The sequence below is a fragment of the Lissotriton vulgaris genome, chromosome 1_1 (assembly GCF_964263255.1).
Source record: "Lissotriton vulgaris chromosome 1_1, aLisVul1.2, whole genome shotgun sequence".
In the NCBI taxonomy this organism is placed as follows: Eukaryota; Metazoa; Chordata; class Amphibia; order Caudata; family Salamandridae; genus Lissotriton; species Lissotriton vulgaris.
The window spans coordinates 1,916,617,061-1,916,639,138 of NC_141685.1; positions in this window are offsets into that span (position 1 = coordinate 1,916,617,061).

The window sequence follows — 22,078 nt, forward strand, 5'->3', positions numbered from 1 at the left end:
GTAGGTCTTCCTAGGTTTTGCTCGGCCGGTCCATCTTTGCGAGCCTTGCATTGGTTACCCGTTAGGCAGCGGATCCACTTTAAAGTTTTGTGCCTTTCCTTCAAGATTCTGAAGGGCCTATCGCCTCCCTTACTGCGCCAACTTTTGCGCCCTTATATCCCGGGCCGCACTTTGCGCTCGCTGGACCAAGAATTAGCGGTAGCCCCTCGGTTCAAACTCAGTCGGGTCGCTCTTTTAAGGTGCGGGCAGTCGCACTCTGGAACGCTCTCCCTTTGAAACTCCGGACCCTTGGTGACCTGCTTTCCTTCCGCAAGGCCGCTAAAACCCATTTATTTTCTGAGCTTTGTTAAATCCTTCACTCCCCCATTTTTTTAATAATATTTTCTGTTCCCCTGTTGTGTTGTGTTCCCCACCTTGTCGGTGCGCCGGGACGCTCCTTCGCTGGAGCAGCCGTGCGCAATACAAATAGCACTAACATAGCACTTAGTGTTTAAGGGTGTTGGGGTATTTTAAGGAGTAAGGGTGGGTTATGATTATGGGGTGCAGGGGTATTTAAAAGGAGCAGGGTGGGATTAGCACACAATATGAGACATGGCAGGAAGGGCGGAACGTACCACACACCCCCAGCGTTTGTCACGCCCCCAGCACACGCCCACAGCACAATGCAGACACGCCCACAAGGGACTACTTTGCTGGCACGTTTCTTTTACCTTTTAAATGTATATGGTGTGCGTCTGCATAGACTAGGTCCTTCTGCTGCAACTGCCCTATCCAACGCCGTATTGTGTGCTGTGATTGGTGCTATGGTTCCTGAGATTACCCGCCTCAAAGGTTTGGGCTCTCTCTTTATTATATTAGTATAGATGTGGATCTGATCCTGGATGCTCTGTTTATGGTGATAAACTCAGGGGACAATCAGGGACATGATAGGCCAGGATGCCCCAACAGGAACTGGAAATGCCTAAACCAACCAAGCGGTTTACTAGTCATGAGGGTATAAGCATCACTCAGGGCCACCTTTAGTGACTCTAGTCAAGCAGCAACTATCTGCCTTCACCTCAGGTAATTTGAATCTGCAACACTTGCTCTACTGAATCTTCACTGGCTCCTCGTCCAACGAAGTATCAAATTTAAGATATTATGAATAATTCATAAAGCATTACAGCAATCTGGTCCTAAATATATTCAACTATTGGCTTCACCATACCATCCCACAAAGAATCTGAGATCAACCTGCACATCCCAACTCCGTCAACGTATGCCAAAGAAATTGAAATTTGGTGGCAAGTCATTAAAAGTCCAGGGACTATGTCTATTGAAAACCCTGCCACCCACACTTAGAAATCAAGAGCACTTTTCCCAATTCAGGAAAGACTTGAAAACCTTCGTGTTCATAGAGGAATTGTTTAATCCCACCAGATGAAACCCACCTTTTAAAACTATTGTCATACTCTGCTCTCGATCTGCTTAATTAATTAATGCTACTCTTTACTTTCTCTAGTGTTCGTGCCTCCCAGAAGCAACCCACTTATCTCTGACCAGCCTTTTTGTTCCTTACTTTTTCATACTCTCAAAGTTCTTTAAAGTAGCTGTTTGGTTTCTTAAAACGTCTTAAAAGTATATTTAAAAAAAAGCCTTCCGTTGCTATCATAATCTGAAGCAGTAGAGAATGAGCTTAACTTTGTAATAATGTGATATCTATCACTCAAGGTCCAGGAACAAAGGTACTGTGAGTGGCAAGCTCATAAGATGTTCAAAAAAACGTTTCTCATAGAATGGTAAAGATGTGTCATTAAAATAGCCCCTTATTTCTGTTCCATAGAGGGTAGAGCCTGGTATTGTGCATTGTAGACATCAACAGCAGGAGAGTTCCAGGTACTTCAGAGGTCTGGCAGAGTGCACAGCAGGTCACAGCTGCAGGCAGTACTCTGAGAGTCCTTCTGGAGGTCCAGTTTTGAACTGAAGAGTGGGTCTGAAGGACGTATTTTTATACCCTGGTGCAGTCTTCTGGAAGGTGGGAGAAGCTTTGGGAAAGGTTCTTTGAAGTGCATGGGATTTCCTGACTCCCCCATAGAGGGTGGGGCCTGGTACTCTACATTGTAGACATCAACAGCAGGAGATGTTAGATGCCTGTCCTACGGCATCGCTTAGTATCCAGTTGGGCCCACATGCTGTGCAAAAAGATTCCTCATATGTGGTATATGTCCGATGTTACCTTTATACCTAGATTTACGAACCTGGGTACCTGCTTGAGGCTACAATTGTCCAAATGCAAAGTGATAAACTTGTTTTTCATGGTGTCGATATCCAAGCCCTTTTGTCTTCAAAACTCATTCAATTAATGTAAATCTTTTTGTAGACCACACATTACCTCATTTCAAGTTGGTGAAAATGTGGTGTGTATGCGGTAAACATGAGGAAGATGTGCAGTTGGCCTTCTAGCTTTTTCTCATATTTAAGCTATGACCATGCTGAGGGATACAAAGTAGTACAATCTGAGCCACAAATTTGCATTTTTGCAGTGGTAGGGGAGGAAAAAATGTGGTAAAAGACTGTCTTTGTATTCTTCTTTCTTATTTAACTTTTTCCTCTTTCCTCCTATTTGTTCTTGGCTGAGGCACTCATCAGAAAGAGGAGGAAGCTATTAAATTCAGCCTTGGTCAAGGTAGTGATTTTGAGATAGTTGGTTGAAAAAAGGACAGCCTTCCATATTTTCCACTAGAAGACTGGCCGCAATGGGCACTAGAGAGTTCCTTAAGCAACTTTTGTCCCCAAAAATGCATTGTGAGTAATTAGGCTGTTGGTTGACTAGGCAGTTATGAATTTTTAAAGTTTCAAAGGGACAACTACAGACAGCTAGTCACGCGAGGCCAGGTGAAGTTGTCTGGGGCTGGGAGTTTCGTCATCAGATGGCCTTCCAGCTGTTGTTAAGATGTCATCGTTTGGACGTAGTCACCAAAATGGAATTTGACAAACTTCAGAGGGTTGAAGTAGAGGGCTGTAGCCAAAGACAATTCCACGAGGTCAGATATCCCTTTGGCGAAAGTCCAGCAGGTAATGCACCTAGGGTGAGCTGGTTGGTTCAGGTCTCCTCCTGGTTCATAGATCACCTTTTTGCCAAATTTCTTCTCTGTCCTCAGTTTTGTAAATAAGCCATCTGGGCTCCTTTAGCACCACAGCCAAGTGTCCAGGACTGCTGCAACACCACTTGAGGTTTCTGGACTCACCCAGGCTACGTCCAGGTGCGGGTTCAAGATGGTGGGAGCTTTTTATGTCCTTGTAGCACTCAACAGGAAGTCAGCAAACTAGCCCTTGTCACTTCTGATAGTCCTGTGTGCAGATGGAGAGGCAGGGCTCAACAGAAGGGCATCTGAGAGTTCCAGGTACTTCAGCGTTCTGGCAGAGTGCACAGCAGGTCACAGATGCAGGCAGTCCTCTGAGAGTCCTTCTGGAGGTCCAGTATTGAACTGAAGAGTGGGTCTGAAGGACGTATTTTTATACCCTGGTGCGGTCTTCTGGAAGGTGGGAGAAGCTTTGGGAATAGTTCTTTGAAGTGCATGGGATTTCCTGACTCCCCTGCCCTGGCTCAAAGCGGACAATGCAGGGTCATTAGGCCCTTTGTGTGAAGGCAGAGCATAGGCTATTCAGTTGTGATTGGGGCTGTACTCATCCCATTCTCCATCCTGCCAGCAAATGGCCCATTGAGGCACAACTAATCCATAAAAAAATCTAAAAACTTGGCTCTTTTAAAAATAGAATGCTGCATTATGACACCTGTTTCCCGGGCGCCGAAAGATCCCCTGGGGGAGGATTTGTGCGCCATATAAATAATAAATTAAATAAACAAATAAAAATCCCTCTATTGTGTTGCTGTCTGGGAGGAATTCACAAAGTATAACCGTCAGCTACACCCAGTCATGTAACCCAAGACAGGCTGCAGGGACAAAAGGGCTAAGGGCAGGAAAATGTCAACTTTCTAAATGTAGCATTTTCAAAATTGTACTGAATGAGGGTTTATCATAGGTACCGAACATGGCAAACCTACCTGCTCCCTATTAGAAATGATAGCTTATTAACTGTAATAAGGATTCTCTTAGGTTATCCAATTAGGTAGGCCTCGCAGTAATAAAATAAAAAAATAGGAGTTTTTCACTACAAGGACATATAAACCTTAAACGTACATGTCCAGACTTCAAATTAAACAACACCCTGCCCTATGGACTACCAGGGCCTACCATAGGGATCACTTATATGTAATAAAATGAAAGTTCACTGCTTGGCAAAGGGAGTTAAAATGTCAAGTTAACATGGCACTGCATCCATTTGGAGTACGCAACGTAATTCATTGTATTTATTTATTTATTTATTTACATACCTCCATTCGGCCGTATGCTGGAGTTTACTACCACCCACCCTGCCTTCCCCCGCCCTAATGCACCGCCCGCAGCACTCCCTCGAGGAGCCACTACTGGATTACTGGAACCAGCTACCATGCTTATAACACACAACAGTTGTAAAGTGGAGTACATAGACCCTAACAACAGATATCTAGATGACTGGACCTCATCAGACATGGATAGGAATACCTTCTACCACAATTCATGTAATCTACACCACCATATGATAATGTTGACTTGGATGCAGTGACAAAAGAGAGAAACCACATAGAAGAAGTTACAAAAAAGTGGGCCTCAGGTGTTCTGCACCGCCAAAGACAACATTAGGCCCACCACAGAGATATGCCCATATCTCTGCTCAAATCTGGAAAGAGATGTCAAGAAAATCTCACCCGATCATGACAATACTGCTTAAACTTTGATGATCTTTTCAGTATGGAGTGCTATCCCTTTATGCTCCACCAAGTATCTCCCCTTCCTCTATTATACTGACTGAGAACTATGTATTTTCTCTTACAGCCTCTAGCGGAACAACAGTAGGGCTAGGGCTTTTACAGTTTATGACAATGACTTAAGATACCTTTTAGCAATGCCTGACATGTTAAACCTTGACATCTGTCTTGGACTGTTAAAACAAAAGTATACTTTTCCGAGCTTAGATTGTGCAATATCTCATAGTCCCAACAGTTTGGCACACTCCCTTATAGCCCATATCCATAGTCTTTCCCCCACCCTCATGCAAGAATATATTTCCAGTAGCACACATAACCAAATTTAGATTTGAGGTTATATTCCACTTTTACCATTTGGCCTTTTTCAATAGTGAAAGTCTAGTAAGTACAGTAGTTACGTATGCTGCTTTCATGGTCTGATCCCTGTGGAAGCAGTCATATAAAACGGTATGTGTGCCTAAGATTGTGCTTTCTACCCTCCTTTCTAAAGGGAACTCCTCTTCAAAATAGTAATTAACCCATTTTCTACAGGCTTTGATCATTAGAACACGTCCTATAGCAAAGATTTAGTGGCTGTGTCCCTCAGCCCAAATGAGCTCACACCCTATATTAAAAGAAAGTGAACCCTCTCATATGTTAAGTCGCTTTCTCCAGATATAGCTCTGTTGCAGGATCATCACCTTACACCTTTGGAGACTGAAACCTAGGAAGAGGATGGGTGGGTAAGGTAATACTTATCGTTGAAACCTGTCTCATGTAATAAACTGACAGAGCAACAGGAGTAAGCAGGAAGTGTGAGGTAGCTATTCTGATCCATAGAGGGTTCTGATATGGGTGGCACAATCATGGGTGTAACCCTCCGATTACTACATCTTCGTAATACTACAGGCACATTAACAAACTCTGACAGTAGGATAATTTAGAGGTCGGCAACACTGGCCTATTTCTATGTAGCGTAACTATGCAAAATGACAGCAAAATTATTTGAAAGTACACAAAATTACCCAAAAAGCGTAACGTAACCCTGTATTGAGCACTATTTACTTATTGCTATATGCACCCTAGCGTCCAAAACAGAGATCTGAGGATGCTTTTTGAACAAAGGTAATAGAGCTAAATGCAACACATTGCAAATAGTATCAGCCAGCAGCCGCTTGCACTCTGTTCCTGTGCTTTTGTGGTTTACATTTTCCCCCCAAATTGCCCTAAATTATGTGAGTGATCAAAATTGCATAATTTTCTGTAGTTTAGCGTTACAAGAGTAATGCCAAATTGCCAAAATTACTCTGATTACTCATGAAATAAAGATTTCACCCAGGCCTATATATCCCCTAATAAGAGACAAAAGCACCTTTTTCAAAAAAATGACCAGATGTGCAGCAAGATGTTAGTGGACGGTGATTGGAATCTAGTATCCCGACCCTTATTTAGGAAAATCACAACACATGATATGGAACCCCAAAAACTGCCACCTGTTCTGAGACATACAAGAGTTCTCACTCATAAACCCATGGTGTCTGCATGAAAAGACTGCACATTCACTTCCTGCCTCCATGGCACTCAAACTGAGATTTACAATTACTTAGCATCTCATACCCTCCTACCCAAAAATTGCACAAACTGGCACTGGGCTTTGAAGTATATCTGGCCATGACACAATGAGAATACACATCGATTCTGGACTACAAACACCAGTTAGAGGGACCTATAACTCAATATGTCTTATCTTAAGCCAAGAGATGATAAGCAACGTCTCTAAATTTACTTAACCTTGTACTTGGCTAACAATGAAGGCAAAGTCTCATCAACACAAATTTTGTGGGAGGTTGGGAAAATCATAATTAGGGGAGAATCAATGAAGTCTATGGCCAGCTAAGGTAAAATACCACTCAACAACAAACCTTCCTAGAGGAGAAATTGAAACACCTTGCTTATGCATACAAGCAAAAACCTGGCACCGGTCAGTCCCTTTCCAAAGCAAAACATGACCTCATCTCTATACTGTCATCGAATGTAGATAAACCATTATTTTACAACAGCCAGCATCATGGGGAGAGAGGCAATTTGGCCATTAGTCTCCAAATCAGAAAAAGAGAAGTACCACATGCCATACCTGCATTTCACAAAAAGCAAAAAAACCTATTGACACATCCCAGATCAGATCACGAAAGATTATCAGAAAAAAAGGAAAAAGAAAATAAGTAACGTTGAATGATTAAGAAAATAAATAAAGCAAGAAGTAAACAAATCTTTGAGTAGACAATGTAATTGAAAGAAGATATATCTGAAAGAGAGAACTAACAGGTAGGCTAGGAACGCTGAGAAATAAGGTAATAATAAAATAAGAGTGAAAATGTGAAAGGCAGTGACTCTTTTAAGACCCTCAATGCTGCCTGGTGCAGGGTTTCACCTCTAATTCACTTTGGGTTCGCAATCAAAATAAGGAGGCAAGCGCTGGCAACTGGAAGGCAAGAAGAAGGTTTATTTCTCATGAGGAGATAACGTCAACTGCAGTCACCTGGATATCTGAGGGAGGTGTTCTGCTGATAACTCCTTTGGCTCTTCCTTTTATACAGGTTTTACACAATGCATTTTTTCATCAACATGGTTACACAACCTTGGAGTCCCCGCCCCGGGCAGGTTGCCACACAAGCCCAACAGTAATTCTCTTCCCACCCAGGTCAAACAGAATATCTTAGGCACCATTGTTGGTAAAAACAAGTCTTGCTGTTTGCAATGCGATAAATCATGTTTGCAAGGGTCTTTTTGGTATTTGGAACCTGTTTGTGTAACTAGGTGCAGTGAAAGGTAGAGTTTCCAAGGGTTTTCCTGTAAACAGAGATGAGAGGAAAAACGAGTTTGTGGCAGCAAATGGTACTGAGGTTTGTCATGGCAATAGAGTTTATAGCCCCCAGCACACAAACCAGGTCGGTCAGAGGGTCAGAGGGATGCTAGTAAGGGCAGGGAGAAACAAAGGTGACCAACAGAGTACAAAATGGCTACGAAAGATTAAAATGACTGCAGCTTATGTGCACATAGAAATTTCCACCAGACAAGATGGCACAGGTAATGTTCACGATTGTCATTTTGCTTTTAACAGTGGCCCCTTTGAGCATAACTAGCCACACAAAGGTGGCATACAGTGTATACCCAAACAACAACCACATATTGTCAATACTGGGAACAAGAGAATCATTGATATTTTCCAACCCCACTTCTTCAAGATGTCCCAAAGCCAACCTCCAATGGTCCAAGTCTCTGATCCTTGATCCTTGATGAATTTCTGAAGACTTTGATTGCTTGATAGACAGAAGATGAATTATCAGAAATGTATACAAGCAGCTGGCACCGAGGATGCAGCATGCTCCTCCACGGTCTGCTAGTACCACGTCCAGGACCATGCGATTTTGCAGGGCAACCAGACAGACCTCTTGGAGCTCAGCAGTGTTGTTGGTGACAATGCCAGCAGTGACGTTCAGGTGGATAATTGTTAGCTCGTTTGTCAATTTATGCAAATAATCCAACATTAATATTTTATGGACATTGTTAATGGAGGTGGGTCTTTGTGCCGCCCAAATGCTCATGGCCTGCCGAAGACCACCTCATACGGGGTCAGTCTGTGTTTGGTTGGGGGGAGCGCATCGATAGCAACGTCAATGGGAGGGCGCCGGGCCATTTCAACCCGGTCGTGGCAGGTATTTTGGCTAGTTTTAGTTTCAATGTTGCATTGTGTCTCTCTACCAGGCCCGCTGATTGGGGGTGGAAGATGGCATGGAACTTTTGTTTTACCCCAACCCTCTCAGTATGTTCTGTATCACTTCGGCTACAAAGTGAAGGCTATTGTCGCTCCATAAAATTCTGCAAAGGCCGTATCGGGGGAAGAATATTTTCAGCAATACTTTTGCATTGGCTAAGGAGGTATTGGCACAGGTAGGGTATACCTCCACCCATTTGCTAAAAGCACACACAACCACCAGGACATATTTTAGACCATGGCATCTCTCTAGTTGGATGTATTCCATGTGAAGGATTTCAAAGGGGTGGTCAGGGACTCCAAACCCTCCCCGTGGTACTCTTCCCTGGGTTGTGTTGTAGGCAGACTATACATTGTTGTAATAGGCGTTTTGCAGATTCTGTTATCTTGACATTATGCCATACTATGGTGATTAGTTCAATCATGGTGGTGGAGCCTATGTGTGCTGGTAAATGTGCCATGGTCAATATGTGGATGAGGTAGGCATTGGGTAACAGCCATTTATTTCCATCTTTAGTTCTCCAGCAATCTTCCTCGTCTTTTAGTCCCACCTTTTCCAACTTGGTCAATTTGTCTTGTGTGCCTGTAGTCTGTATGTCTCTTACATTGGTCCTAGCATCAGTCCATTGTTCAGCTTGTGATCTGGTCACATACATTGGTGTTGTAGTTCTGTCTCCTGCCGTGGCTCAGGCAGTAACGTCCGCAAGTGCATTTACCTGTCCAATGAGATCAGTCACTTTCCTATGTGCTTGGCATTTTATCACTGCTAACTTCTTGGGGATGAGGACTGCTTGCATCAAGGCGGAGACTAAGTTTCCATGCAGGATGGGTGTACCCTGTGAAGTCAGGAACCCTCTTTCTTTCCATAAGATCCCAAAATGTTGAACCACACCGAAGGCATATTGGCTGTTGGTGTATATGTTAACTGTCGTGATACTCGCTAAGATATATGCTCGTGAGAGGGCAATGAGTTCTGCAGCCTGGGCTGAAAGTTGGAGAATATGGGCTGTTTCCAGAATGGTTCGGGCTGTGGTGACAGCGTATGCAGCTGAGGTGGTGCTGTTGTGGAGTTTGATGCACGAACCATCCACCCATGGTTCTACATCTGGTTCTAGAAAGGTGGTGTCTCTGAGATCTATTCTACTCTTTGTTTGTTCATCGGTCAGTGTCACACAGTGTCACACAGTCGTGTAGTGGAGTCACGTTAGGATCATTTTCGGGTAGGGGTGATAGAGTGGCTGGATTGAGGGTGATGCATTGCTTTAGGGTAATGTGCGTTGCTAGCAGGGTCAGCTCATATCCTGTCAGTCAGGCGCTAGTCAAGTATTGGGTTTTGGTCTGGTTTAGTAGTGTGTCGACTGCATGGGGTACTAAAACAGTGACTGGATTGGAGAGCACTATTCCTTCACTCTGGTGTATTGATACTGCTGCAGCAGCCACAGCGCGCAGGCATGCTGCCAGTGCTCTGGCTACTGGATCGAGGTTGGCAGAGAAATATGCACAAGGGCGTTGTTTCTGACCAATTGTTTGTTTTAGGACAGACAATGCACATCCCTCCCTCCCCCGCATGTAGAAGAATGGTTTGGAGAAATCTAAGGTTCCTAGGACAGGCGCTGAACAAAGGGCATTGCATAGTTCTTTAAAGGCTGACTGGCATTCGGGGGTTCAGGGGAGAGGTGAGGGGATGTCTTTAGCTAGGAGGGAGTGAAAGGGGTTTGACAATGAGGCTAAAGTTCGGTAACCACTGTCGGCAAAACGAGGTGAGACCTATCAAAGAGCGGACTTGCTTCTGGTCTTACGGGACAGGGGTGTCTAGAATTGTCTGGATCCTGTCAGGCGTGAGTTTTCTCCCTCATTTTGATAAAAGGTGACCCAAATAGGTTACTTGTGATTTACAGAACTGCAATTTCTTTCGGGAGACCTTGTGACCATTCTCAGCAAAGAAAATGGAGTAGTTTGATGGTGGCTGTGGCGGCTATTGGTATGGTGTCTGCTGCTAGAAAGATGTTGTCTACATATTGTATTAGTGCCACTCCATCTGGCAATTGTATGGCCTCCAACTGTCTTTTAAGCGCCTGGCTATATATGCTTGAGCTCTCAGTGTACCCCTGAGGTGCTCTGCAAAATCTGTACGAACAAGAGTTTAGGGTGAATCCATATAGATAGCGGCTGTCTTTGTGTATAGGTATGGAAAAGAACGCGTTTTTGAGGTCAATCACAGTGAAGGTGGTGGCAGTGGAGGGGATTAAAGTCAAAATTTTTGTGATGTCGGAAACTACTGGGAATTGTGGCACTACAATTTTTTTCATCTCCCGCAGGTCACTGATGAAGCGTTATGCTTTTCCGTCTCCCTCTCCCTGTCTCTTTACAATCAGTAGTATGGGACTGTTACAAACGTTACTCACTACTTCCTCTACCACCCCTGACTCTACCAAAGAGTGTATGATCTCTGTCAGTGCCTTCTCACCCTCTGGTGATATTTTGTACTGCAGTACTTTCGGTAGGGTTGCGTCCTGTCGCATTGTTACGTGTACTGGGTCAATCATCATTCGTCCTATGTCTGAATCAACCCTAGCCCATAAGTGTGATGGCAAAGTGTCCAGTAGGGATGCGTCAGTCTCAGAGATGGGAAACATGTGCTGAGAAGGGTTCTCTCTATGGCGCTGGGGGTTTCCATACAGGTTGACACACACTCCATCCCGTGAGTGTCTGATAGTCGCATGGAAGTGTTTCAAAAGGTCGGGACCCATAATGGCGTCGGGGGTGTTAGAGGAGAGGAGGAATGTCATTTCGACGATAATGTTGTCAAGGTTAAGAGGGATTGGTCGGGACAAAGGTTGGTGGAGGGAGTACCGTCAAATCCTATTGAGGTCACATATGTGCCTGACAAGGGTGCCCTTGGAATCAGTCGTTTGGATAGTGCACTACGTGTTGCTCCTGTGTCTTCCAAAAATGGCAACTTTGTGCCCAGGACCTCAGCGGTAACATAAGGGCCTTGCTGATCAACATAGAGCTTGACTGGATCCCTCCCTTGCCATTGGCTGTCCTATGCAAAGTCGTACGTATTGTCATAATCTGTCTGTTGGTACTGATTCTGTTTGGGATGGTCAAATGCATTCACTCTTCCTGGCCTTTCCACGCTTGCTTCACTCACGTACCCTCTCCCACGTCTTCTTCCTCTCTGTCCACTTGCTATTTCCCTCGCCCCTCTGCCCCTACCAGCCCCTAACAAAGCCGGGCATTGGGATTTCCAGTGTGCATATTCTTTGCAAAATGCACATTGATCCTGTCCTAGGTCTTGGCGTCCTACATATGATGTCGATGAATCGTTTCTAGGTGGCTATACTCTAGGGGTATTCTGCTGGTATCTTCCCTTATATTGCTCGCTTCCTGTATTCGCCCCCTAGAGTTGTGCTATCATTACCCTTTCGTTCAAGTCCTTCTTTTTCCTTTCTGTAGTTCTGTCATTTTCATTTTTCTGATGCTCATAGTACTGGGACATTTGGAGGATGGCCGCCGGTTTAGATGCTGCCCAACTACTTTTGCTGGCTTGTAATTTCTGGGATACCTCTGGCAGAAGTCCTTTGACGTAGTTCTGCACAAATAAGTGGTGTCCAGTTGGGGTGGACATGTCTTGTCCACTGTAATCGGAGAACACTGTTTCAAATCTGGAGAAATACTCTGAGACATCCTCTTGTGGTTTCTGGCAGCACGCAGTTACTATGGACCAGTCTATCTTTTTCTCTGGGATCAGCGTTTTCACTTTCTGCACTATTTTGTCAGGAGGTCCAATACTGCTTTAACCGGTTTTTGACCAGGCTTCCGCTGTTTATTTAGTGTGTTGAGTTGTTCCCAGGTATGACCAAGCAGTTCGGTATGGTCTGCTTTCCTAATCTGTTTCCACACATCTGCTGGCAAACATAACCCGAAGAACAAGTCTATGTCGGCAAATGTCATTATTGTTGATCCCAAAGTGGTACCTAGCTTGGTGTAAAAGGCGGTGGGGTTCTTTCGTAAATCCGGTAAAGATTTACGGAATGTCAAGAAGTCCTGTCTGTCCTATGGCTGATACACCCAATTGTAGACCACCCTTCCTCTAGCGTCTTGATGGTTCATATCGTCATGAGTCCCTTGTCCTCTAGGAGGTACCCAATAAGGGGCAGCTTCTTTTATCGGCATCATGCTATCTGTTTTTTCCGCAGGGGTCCCTGCTATTTTAGATGTCCTGTCCTTATCTATCCATCCTTGTTCCACGAGGTGACAGAATACTTCCAGTGTGGATTGAAAGAGTTCTGGCACATCGTTGTCGCCTTCATCTCCAGTGTCTACCTTTCTATAGAGAGCCACTAGACGCTCGGGCCGTACATCATGGTACTTCTCTTAATATGCAGTAAGAGTGTGGCAACAGAGACGTACAATAAAGTAACGTTTGTGGTTTTCGACATAGGAGGTGCATATGTCGGTTACATTATCTTCTGTCTCCTTCCTATCCATGAGGGATTTAACTATTTTATCAATGCCTACTCACTCATTTTTACTTAATCGCGGGACCCTGGGCACTCTTTTTTCCTTTGATCCTACTTCTACTACTGTATCCTTTGATGAGGCATTTGGTGTGAGTGACTCGGTGGGAGGAGGGCGGTGGAGACCGAGGCGATCGTGCCATCTCCGGCTATATTCTGGGGTCCTGGCATTGTACTACGGGATGAGTAGGGGTATAAGGGGGTGGCATGTATATGATTAGGGACAAAATAATAAATCATCATCTACCCTTTGTTTCGCCGGTAACTCGGGGTAAAGAGTCGAGGGCATTCTAACAGGGTATTGACCTGATATTTTTGGTTCCTGTTCCGTTTTATCGGTCTCCTTTTCTTTTAGGCCTTCTTCTAACCTTTTACAGGCTTGGTAAGCCGACTTTCGTGTTTCTTTCTCTTGTCTAGCATCGTCTCTTTTCTTTCTTTGAGCTGGCTCTTTTTGCCATAAACCAAAACTGTCAAGCATGGCTGGTCTAGTTTTCTTTTTGTAGAGAGCTAATTCTAACGTTTCTATTTTAACGGGATCGAAAGATCCACTCAGTGGCCACTGATTTACACGGTCATTCCTAGTGTATTTATGCCATAGTTTGCCGTAAGCTACGGTGGCTAATCCATACTTTACGTACATATCCTTGTTAGGGGTGCCTTCCGGCGGCTCCAGCTGACTGACCTCTGACAAACAGTCCGGTCTAAAACAATTACAATCAAACAATCTAGAGAAAACAGGCATGACGTATTTATCGGTCAAAATGAATTTCTCAATCAATCAATGTAGACAAAAAGTCTGCACTACCTTTCCTTCGCTGTCTGCAAAGAGAGAATATTCCTATTCTTTGTTGTTTGCAAGTAGGGAATGTCTCAAATAACTCAGTATCAAAATGGAATACTAGTACTTCGATCAAACTATTCAATCAATCAATTTGAGTAGTTTTTTCAGGACCTTACCCTTACCGTATTGACAGTTGTTCAGCTTCCCCTTCCAGCACCTGGTTGTCCTCTCACTCCAACAATCAATATCAATTCGGCGTTCCTCTGAAGTCCCAGTCAGGACCGCAGGTCACTCGAGAGAGGTCCGTTCACAACCGGTGAAGTTCAGTCATTCGGCAGCTAGACAAGGGTCTTCTCAGACAGGTATACCCCAATCACTTAGTCGTTAACTCCCTTGTTAGGACCTCTCTACCGGACACACATGTCGCTGATGGGCCCTCACGTTTGGGTGCTAATTTGTGAAAGGCAGCGAGTCTTTTAAGACCCTCAATGCTGCCCGGTGCAGGGTTTCACCTCTTATTCACTCTGGGTGCACTATCAAAATAATGAGGCAAGCGCTTGGAACTGGAAGACAAGAAGAAGGTTTATTTCTCATGAGGAGATCACGTCAACTGCAGACACCGGGATATTTGAGGGAGGTGTTCTGCTAATAACTCCTTTGGCTCTTCCTTTTATACAGGTTTTACATAATGCATTTGTTTCATCAACATGGTTACACAAGCTTGGAGTCCCCCCCAGGCAGGTTGCCACACAAGCCTAACAGTATTTCTCTTCCCACCCAGGTCAAACAGACAATCTTATCTTGCAGCTGGACCTTGCTTCAGGGTCTAAAACATGTCCGTTCTGTTGATAAAAACAGGTCCCATTGTTGGTAAAAACAAGTCTTGCTGTTTGCAGTGCGATAAATCATGTTTGCAAGGTTCTTTTTGGTATTTGGAACCTGTTTGTGTCACTAGGTGCCGTGAGAGGTATACTGTCCAAGTGTTTGCCTGTAAACAGAGATGCGAGGAAAAATGAGTTTGTGGCAGCAAGTGGCACTGAGGTTTGTCGTGGCAATAGAGTTTATAGACCCTAGCACCCATACCTGGTCGGTCAGAGGGTCAGAGGGTCAGAGGGATGCTATTAAGGGCAGGGTGAAACAAAGGTGATCAACAGAGTACAAACTTTCTGTGATAGATTAAAATGACTGCAGCTTATGTGCACATAGAAATATCCACCAATCAAGATGGCGCAGGTAATATTCACGATTGTCATTTTGCTTTTAACAAAAATACTGTAAATGTACTGTAATACACTCCAATTATACTATACATTTATGACAGATTGGTAAATCATCCAGGTTACCACCAGACCAGAAGGATTTACTGGCCATAGCACCTCTGATCGAGTGAGCTTTGAACACATTTAAGTTGATACCTGCTAAATTGATAGCTATTTTGACCCATCTGGCAATATAAGTAGAGGTTACAGCTTTGTGCTGTTTAACGAAGGAGATAAGAAGTAGATTACCACAGGGGGACGAAGAGCATTCATTCTGCAGTCTTACTCTTTCATACAGTCAACCACGCGGAGTTTTTTGCATAAGTCAAAACGTGGGTAGAAAATAGAGTCCGACATAGTCTTGGTTCTTTTAGACAGATCAAATTTGACTCAAACATATTATAGGATCTATTGGAAATTTCAAGAGCTTTAACATCCGAAACTCTACGACAAGATATAAGACAAAGGAGTTCAGCAAGTTTGATGGAGAGGTTTTTTCTATTCAAGTGGAAATTATCAGGCCAGCTAGAAAAAAGGTCAAGAATAAGATTAACCTCCCAGAGGGACTGATATCTGGGTTTAGGAGGTTTCCTGAGTCTAATGCTTTTGAGGACTCTACAGATAATGGCGTTCTTACCTACCATTTTACCATTAACTAGAACGTGTCCTGCGGGGATAGATGACCTATAACAATTAATGGATCTATAGCTGAGACCTGGTTCGAATTGTTCAACAAGAAAATTAACTATGTCAACGATAGGTGCTTCCACGGGATTCAAGTTCCTTTTCACGCACCAACGTGACCATGATTTCCATATGTTGTTGTACCGGTAGTGTATGCCAGGGGCCCAAGATTCTCCGAGGAGACTCGCAGCTGTTGACGAAAGTCCTTAGATATCGTTGGATCTCCTGACACTCTCCAGGCAAGTAGGTTCAAATTCCCTGTTTGAACTAGTGGATGCATTTGACAGTCTACGTCTGTAAGAAGGTCCTGTAGGTAAGGAACTAGGAAGGGAATGTCGCAAGCCAGTTCCAAGGTTGTGGAAAACCAGGCCTGGGATGGCCAGAAAGGAGTCACTAGAGCATTGGAACATCGTTGATGTCTCAACTTCTGGAGGGCTCTCTGTATCATGGAGAAGGGGGAAATGCGTAGGCATTGATCCCTTTCCAGCGTTGAAGAAAGGCGTTCACTGCTAGAGCACCGGAGTAAGCATGGGCGAATTTTGCGGATCTCGCGTTCGCGAATTTTGCGGATTTGCGAACTCGCAATCCGCAAAATCCGCGAATTTGCGGATTTTTTTTTTTTGTGTTCGCCCGTGTTTCTGCCAGTTCGCGAGGGTTTTTACAATTTCGCAATTTGCGAACTTACCTGTCGGGTCGCAAGTTTTGCGAACTTGTTGTTTCTACGTGTCCAGCCTGTTTGGGACACTCTTCTTCATCACTGCCACTCTCTGTCACCACTGCCACTCTCTGACTACTCATGCCACCCTCTGGCCCACCCATGCCACCCTCTGTTTCATCACCACACCCTCTGGTTGTCCAGTGTACATTATTTTCGGCAAAGCAAAGCACACCTTCCCTGCCTCAAGTGACCTGAATTAATTTGGGGCTGATTAATGTGTCACAGAATATTTTTTTAGCTGGCACCTGCTTCCTTAGTGCGCCCTGATTAGTGATCTTTTGCACTTGCTAAGTGCTTTCATTGTTGCAAAATTAGTTACAACACCTGCCCTGCCCCAACTGACAATAATGAATTAGGGGCTGATTAATGGATTTTAACTTCCAGCCTGGCTCCTGCTTGTCTCCCTTAGCTGTAATTCAGGACCTTTGTGGCATATGTGTAACTATTCTGAGGTTCAGAGCAGGGTCATATAATAGTTGCAACTGGCAACTGAACTCTGGAGGGGCCCCTCAGGAAGCACTACAGGAAATGGCTACTAATGATGAGCCTGAACTTTTGAACCTGGCAAGTAGTTTCAGTTTTGCTAAGATCGTATTTCTGCAATTTAGCACTTATTCGCGGGGCGCGAAGTTGTACAGGGAAGCGGCGAACTCACGCGAACAGTGCGAGCAGTGCGAGCAAAATCCGCTGCTCGCGGATTTGCGGATTTTGCGGGAGATTCGCGAATCTCGCGGATTGCGAATTTCCCGAAAATCCGCAAAATCCGCGAGCGAAACGGATTTTCCGCCCATACCTACACCGGAGGCAGGCATCCAGCTGTAATAATTCACTAGTTGTAAAGTTAGTCTGCTGGCAAAGAGGTCCATTTCCAAAGGACCCCATATTTTGTCGAGCGAACTGAAAACGATGCGCTTCCAATTGCTTTGGTCCAAGAGGAACCTCGAGTTCCAGTCCGCAGATATATTGGATTTGCCTGGCAGGTATTCAGCTTTCAGAGCGATTTTGTATTCCAGGCAGAACATCCAAAGTTTCTTAGTTAATCCGAGAGGTCTGGAGATTTTGTATCTCCCAGACCATTTATATAAACAACCACAGACATGTTGTCCATCTTCAGAATGACAGATCTGCCCTGTAGCGAATCTTTGACACTCATCAGTGCATCGAGACCGGCAGTGAGTTCTAGGTAATTTATGTGGTGTAAGGATTCTTCTTGAGCCCAAACACCACCAGTGTTTGGGTCTAGGGGACAGGCTCCCCAGCCATGAAGGCTCACGTCTGATTCTAGAATAAAGTCTGGTGCAGAGCCAAAGATTGCTTTGCCAGTCCAGGCATCCAAGTTCTCCAGCCACCATATCAGTTCTAATCTGGCTTCCTGATCTAGTGAAATGAGATCTCCGTACCAGAGGCCCGATCTCAGAGCTCTCCCTTTTACTCTTTGGAGAGCTCAGTAGTTTAGGGGGCCCGGAAAGATAGCTTGAATAGAAGAGGAAAGAAGACCCAGAAGTCTTGAGAGTTCCCTTAAGGATAAAGTCTCTTGATTCAAGACGTGTGGTATCTCTTTCCTGATTTTGGATATTTTCTTCGGTGGGAATAGGAGAAGGCACTTGGTGGTATATATGGTAAAGCCTAGGAATTCTAGTGATCTGGAGGGAGATAAAATTGACTTTTCTCTGTTTATGATGAAGCCTAGGGTCTCCAGAAGATCTATTACGGTCTTCAGGCCCTGAATGATTCAGGAATGTTCCTGGGAAAGAATGGGGATGTTGTCTAGATATATGATTAGACGGATGCTCTTTTGTCTTCAGTAGGAGGCTATTGATCTCATCACCTTGGTGAAACACCATGGGGTGGAGGAGATGCCAAAGGGGAGTGCTTGGAACTAGAAGAGGTGATTCTTCCACATGAATTGGAGGAAGGGTTGGTGCACTTTGGCCATAGGGATGGTGAAGTAGGCGTCTTTTAGATCTAGTTTGACTAGCCAGTCCCCTTCCAGTAATAGTCTCTCAAAAGTTGGATGCCTTCCATCTTGAAGTGTCTGTAGACGAGGTATTTGTTAAGATCCCTTTGTCTTTTTTCTTGACGAGGAAGAGTGTACTTAAAAATGTAAGCATTTCCTTAGGGACCTCTAATATTGTTCCCTTCTGAAGCATAGAGTGTGTCTCATCCTCTATTATCTTCTCCTGATCTAGGGTAAGAGGAATATCCCTGGGGAAAGAGAATTGAATTGAAGTTTGTGTGACATCTATCATAAACCCTTTTACAGTATTCAGGACCCAAGGATCTTGAGTAATCAATTTCCAGTTCCGATAGAAAAATTGGAGTCTGCCTCCTACCTTGTGGAAAAAAGAGGGAGGGGAGAGAGGAAACTTGTACTCACTCTGGGAGTTGTTGTCGTTGTAAGATCCTCTAGATCTGTAGACCCTGGAGCGGAAACCTCTTCCTCTTCGAGGGTAGAATTGGTGGGCATTTGATGGTTGGTAACCTCTTCTGAATCCTCTAGATCTTGTGAAGGGCCTGCGGTTGAAGCGGCCAGAAGAAAGGCCCCTTCTCCCCGCCCTGCCGAATAGGTTATTTTTTAAGACCCTTTTCATGTTTTGCTGGGCTTTGTCGTAGGTCGTAAAGGTCGAAACGTAGTTTCCAAGGGTCTTCCCCGAAGATTATACCCTTGGGGAGGGTTCTTTATCATTTGGAAAACAAGTAGGAGAGTAAGGAGTTGTGTCCGTGAACGTCGGACGGGAAATACTCCTGATTCCCTGGTCAAGGATCAAAAGAACAAAATGGAGGAGTACTACCCGATGAGGGTGTATGAAGGCTTTTGTCTGAACTCAGGAAGAATTGTTCCTTTGTTAGGAAACCCCTCACTCACCACCTAGTGGTGACTTGCTTCATCATCGGGGCCCACCCAAGTGGCCTAGCGTCACTTGGGTGTGCTTCAACACCTGCAATTGCAGTGGAGCTGGTAGTGAAATGTGGGGTGCAAACAAAAAAGAATGTGAGTGTTAAAATTGTCCTGGTATTCTTTTGTATAGAGTTTTAATAAAAAAGATACTGGACAAAATTAAAAAATAAGGTTGAGATAGTAGTGGGGAAGTTACGGCCCACTTATCTCTATTTTATGTGTTGGTCGACATGTTTCTACCATAAGGGGAAAATCCCCGGTATTCCTCAGGACCAAAACAAGGAAGTGGGTGGTATGTGCCCCCTAAAAGACACACCCAGTCCTAAATCCTTGGACAGCCAGAAGAAAAATCAGCTTCTGGGACGCACACCTAAAATAGAGGGTGCTGTAAAACAATGTTGTAGCTCAACTCGAGCTGCATCAAGCAGGAGTGGGGCGCTATGCCGGTAACAACATAGTAGTTGTCAGGGCGGGATCAGGCAGTTCACCTACTTCCCCGTGCTCGCTGCTCGCTGCTCGGTAGTACCTACTACCGAGCAGCGAGCACGGGGAAGTAGGTGAACTGCCTGATCCCGCCCTGACAACTACTATGTTGTTACCGGCATAGCGCCCCACTCCTGCTTGATGCAGCTCGAGTTGAGCTACAACATTGTTTTACAGCACCCTCTATTTTAGGTGTGCGTCCCAGAAGCTGATTTTTCTTCTGGCTGTCCAAGGATTTAGGACTGGGTGTGTCTTTTAGGGGGCACATACCACCCACTTCCTTGTTTTGGTCCTGAGGAATACCGGGGATTTTCCCCTTATGGTAGAAACATGTCGACCAACACATAAAATAGAGATAAGTGGGCCGTAACTTCCCCACTACTATCTCAACCTTATTTTTTAATTTTGTCCAGTATCTTTTTTATTAAAACTCTATACAAAAGAATACCAGGACAATTTTAACACTCACATTCTTTTTTGTTTGCACCCCACATTTCACTACCAGCTCCACTGCAATTGCAGGTGTTGAAGCACACCCAAGTGACGCTAGGCCACTTGGGTGGGCCCCGATGATGAAGCAAGTCACCACTAGGTGGTGAGTGAGGGGTTTCCTAACAAAGGAACAATTCTTCCTGAGTTCAGACAAAAGCCTTCATACACCCTCATCGGGTAGTACTCCTCCATTTTGTTCTTTTGAGGGTTCTTTATCAGCCAGGTCACCCAACTTAGGACTGATTTTGGTGAGAACCACTCTTCTCCTCTAGGAGTTGAGGCTGGCGATTGCATTTCCTAACAGAATTAGTACTCTCTGGGACCAACCTCTAATTGCTTCCATGTCCAGAGGTGTGCCGGTGATGTGGCTTAGCTCGGCTGTGTCGATTGTCGTTTGTGCAGGGTCTGGAGCATTCCGCTCTTAGTAAGATGCGAGTATCTCTATCCAGTGGGTTTCTAAGCCGCTTTTTGATGAATTTGCTGACATGTTCCTGTAAGTACCATTCAGAGCTATGAGGGTGCTTTATATTAAGGGGAAAAAACATCTCTTCTCCTGAAGTGTCTAGAATAGCATATTTGGAAGTAGAAGGGAGTTCGTCTTCCAAGGATAGGCTGTAAAACTCTTGGTCATCATCGTCTACATCCAAGACGTATTCGTCAAAAAGATAAGAGCCATCATCATCCTGTGAGTCATCATCTCGTAAAAAATTGCGTTGACCACTTGGATAGTTTGTGCCGCTAGGGACACCCATAAATTTTGTGCCGCTGGGGACACCATTATAAGTTGTGCCGCTAAGGAAAAACAATGTATTTGAGGTGCGGTGACCTCCCATGATAGTGTAGTGTAGTTCTTATATTCCAATAGGCTCTGCTCATTGGAATAATATATCCTACAGATGTGACGTAGGACTTATGTCTACTAGGTCTCTAACTAATATATTAGAATTAATTGTGAGTGCCAGCTAGCTCAGAGGTCACTAGAAACTTCTCGAGTAAACAAGAAGGGATTAGTTTCTGACAACCGCATCAACATGACAACTTTCTTTCCCTAAGATAAAACTGATCTTCAAAGTCATGGACACAATAGATAGATATTTTACTCAGTCAATCATGCATGCTTCGTTTCATCAGAGGTGCAGAGAAATAGAGAGACGGGCATTTTCAATAAAAAGTATTTATTGAACAGGCTTCTTTCTCAATCATAAGACTGGCTGTAAAGTATAATGCGTACAGCAAGAATAGTATTATTAGATAATACTGTAAAAGCATGGTATGGTTTCTAAGCCATAAAATACATACATAAATAAATAAAGACTAAAAGTACTAAACTGGTGCTTCTTAAATATGTCTACCCCAATTTCCGAACCTAAGTCTAGTACGAGGGAAGAAGTAAGTGTGATATAGCATAAGTTTAGTATTCTTTTCCCAAGAATCTATCCAAGATTTACCTTAGGGTCTAATCAGTTCCGTACCTTGTTTAGAATGAAGGAGGTCTGGTATCTCTCTGTCTCGGGACTCGATTACCCAACACTCCGCTAGAGCAGATTGGAAACACTGGAGATGGATTTCTCGGCAAGAGAAAAGACAGCGTCTCTCTCAGTGCTTCTTTTGGAGGGTCAGCTTCCTTAAGCACTTG